Here is a 3,597-nt window from a genome sequence, read left to right as displayed (position 1 = left end):
ATGTCTGGTGAGAACCTGCTTCCTGGTTCATAGATGGCTGCCTTCTCTGTATCCTCATGTGGTTGAGGTACTAGGGAGTTCTCTGTGGTCTTTATTTGGTAAGTGTACTAATTTCATTCATGAGGGCTGATGACCAAATTACCTCCCAAAGTTCCTAGTTCAATTGCATTAATTGTTGATAAGGTTTAAACATATTAGCCTGGGGGCACCACATAAGCATTGTTTCTTGCAATCACTTTGATTGAAGTACTGTATTCCACTCACTCTCAGGATCCAACTCATAAAACAAAGTAGGTGTTCTATTAATGCTCACTTATTGATCAACTCAAAATGATTGTAATAGGTAGGATTAAAAAGCTAATATAAGAAGCCTAGAAAAGTTCCATTTTATAGCATTAAGTGGCCTTACTGATTTTATTTTTCAACTGATATATGTTGGATAACTTCTCTAGATTTCCACGTGTGTGTGTTAAATGTGCATACTCACATATGTGTTGGTATGACTAAAGAGCATGGTGAGGGGTAGAGTGAAAAAAATCGGTTATGATAAATTAAAATACAAGGGAATTGATTCCCAATTTTGCATACTAGAAGTACTACATGAAAATATGGGTTTATTATTGGCTAGCAATTATACAACAATTTATTCTGCCAACAGACTCTCTAAGTGCTTGTAAATTTATGTGATTTAGGGAACTTGGCCATAAAAAACTGCAGTGACTATTTTGGGAATGTACTTATTTAACTTGGCATGTTTTATAACTTATTCCAACAATACTATTCAAATTCAAATTTTATTTGGTTAGAATAAAATATACAATAACTAACAGATTGTTAAACTAAAAGCTTTTATCAACAATATTTATCTCAATGCTAAAGTGAGATATATATATATATATATATATATTCCCATTAAGCTGGCCTAAGCATAATTTTAAAACTGTGTGTTTATGCCTACTGATCAAAATGAAGTATGAAGTATTATGAAATATAAGTATTAGTACTATATCTAGATATTTTTGAGATATGAAATATTTTCATATATGTGAGTAAAAAGTAAGTTTACCTTTGGAGAAATATTTTGCTGTATTATAAATTATGGGCCAGTGCTGCAGCTCACTAGGCTAATCCTCTGCCTGCTGTGCCGGCACCCCAGGGTTCTAGTCCCTGTTGAGGCACCGGATTCTGTCCCGGTTGCCCCTCTTCCAGGCCAGCTCTCTGCTGTGGCCAGGGAGTGCAGTGGAGGATGGCCCAGGTTCTTGGGCCCTGCACCCACATGGGAGACCAGGAGAAGCACCTGCCTCCTGCCTTTGGATTGGCGCAGCATGCTGGCCGCAACACGCCGGCCATAGCGGCCACTTGTGGGGTGAACCAATAGAAAAAGGAAGACCTTTTTCTCTGTCTCTCTCACTGTCCACTCTGCCTGTCAGAAAAATAAATAAATAAATATAAATTATGGAACCTTGAAATGGTTGTCAATTAAAATAGCTATAGCTGTGTGTTTTGTGCCAAGGTACCCTAGTGAGCCATTCATACCCATTATTTATTTTTAAGCTTCTTATATCATTGAATCTTGGAGGAAACTAGAATCCCACTCAGATGGCTCTACTGAAAAATCTTTTACAAAGGTGAGAGAAGGGTCAAGGGAACCAACAGATGATGCTGAGTTCCCTGGGACCTAGCAAAACGACTCCAGGAGGCTTGAAGGGACAAGGGAAGTGTCCTCAGAGTCCACTAAAAACTGCAGCCTGGAAGAAATGAGAGTGGAGTCCTAGCTATATTCAGTCACCACTTGAAGTAACGGTAACAGTGGGGCATGGGAGGGAATGAGAGATGCACTCCGGATTCTGGCCCTACCCTCTCATCTACTGGTGCTTCACAGCAGGCTACACTAGCACAGTACTCTATGGATGCATTCTGTTGGTGCCAATCAGCCTTCTGCTATGTACATCAGGGCAGAGAAAGAAAATGATCAGTGATCTCAAGAGTCAAAGACCAAGAAGATGGGCTCAGAGAAGCTAAGGAACTTGCTTTATATGGATCATCAGTGGCAAGGTCAGGACCTGAGCGCCTACCGCTATCCTTTTCATGATATCATTAGGGTTAACTCAGGATGAGAAAGCTCTAAAGTAGCATGTGATCAAGGCAGACACTGGTGGACAGATTTTTACAAAGTGATAAAAATAACAGAAAGGAGAAATGAAGATGAATTCCAGAAAAGAGATGAAGCAAATAGAAGATGGACACTGAAAAAAAGTCAGGGTTATTGCATTAGATACACATCGTTCCTTTATTGCTCTTTGAAAGGGTAGCAAATTGAATTTATAAGCAACTGATATTTATGTAACAAATCTGAAGATGGAGATATGGGGAAAGGCCAAAGATTTTCTTTATTCAGGATATCATAAAATTTTAGCTTGTGGCCAGCATAATATTATAGAATGCCTGCCTGTTTCTTCTATTAGAATTTGGACAACATGAACTACATGTAAGCATCTCTTATCACTACCTAGTATAGTCCTCGGCACAGAGTAGGTGCTCAACTAAATACTTGTAGAATAAATGAAAATCAACATACTATAGAGACATGGACTCTGAGTAAAAAATGACCAGATTGGACCCAAGTTTTACTGTTTATGTAATCTGGAGCAAATTTCATAACTTTTATTCATCACTAAGTTCAGCAAAAATGGCACTTTCTTCATTATTGGGAATAATAAATAGGTGAATACAAATAGTGAGCCTAAAACATTTTCTACCATATAATTAGCATTCATTGTGCACTAGCTTTAAATTTTACATATTTAAAAATCTGTGTTACTGGGAAGTAGAGATGATGGAACTGTGCATGAAGTTGGGCAACAAGGAGCTTGGCTGGAACGACCCACCACAGTTCCCATGGGGGCTGCAGATCGGACTGCTGGACCCAAGCACATGCCACTCACCAAGAAGATTGCAACGCCCACAGTATGGATCCTGCAGAGTCCCCATGTCAGAGACATCCCCTGGGCATGCCTCTCCAATTGAGCCACCACCTTGAAGAGCTGTCCTTCCTCCTGTGTGGATTCCAGAAATTCCCCAGCCATTGCGTCAAAGGCACTGATGGAGGGTGTGCTGAGACTTTTGGAACAGGCACTGAAGGATTGTAGCAAGGAAGCATCGATGTGATGACATCAGCCAATACCTGGTACTGCAGCGGAAACAGCGGGTAGAGGGAAGCTGTCAGTGCCTCTAAAGACAAGGATGGCTCTGCTGGTGTGAGAGTTTTCCAGCTACGCATGGGATGCAGCAGATGACATCCACCACTCACTCATGGTTGATCAAGTGACTGAGGTCAGTCAGTGGATGTGAAGTAGGCAGGCATACAGGCTAAAATCGATTAGATTTGTGAACTGGAAGGCCACGCCTTTGCCACGCCCCTGTGTGGCCTCAGCTCCCTACCTGGCCACACCTGGGTGCCCACCAGCCAATCAGGTTAATTAACCACTCCTCCTTGGAAGTGGGTTAAAAGCACGCTCTTCTTCCCTGGCCTCTTGCTAGGAGGGGCTTGCTGTAGCCCTGTGTGCTCTAGGCTTCCTGGCCCAGATACAGGCCTAA

The 3,597-nt window shown here is 41.4% G+C and overlaps 1 pseudogene; it reads left to right on the top strand.

Annotated features, from left to right (window-relative positions):
- The first annotated feature begins 2,833 nt into the window (after positions 1 to 2,833).
- LOC127493671 (steroid receptor RNA activator 1-like) lies at positions 2,834 to 3,351 on the top strand (annotated as a pseudogene).
- Positions 3,352 to 3,597: the final 246 nt, after the last annotated feature.

The sequence above is a fragment of the Oryctolagus cuniculus genome, chromosome 7 (genome assembly GCF_964237555.1).
Source record: "Oryctolagus cuniculus chromosome 7, mOryCun1.1, whole genome shotgun sequence".
NCBI lineage: Eukaryota > Metazoa > Chordata > Mammalia > Lagomorpha > Leporidae > Oryctolagus > Oryctolagus cuniculus.
Note: the sequence above shows the minus strand (reverse complement) of the source record. Positions and strands in the feature narration are given on the sequence as shown.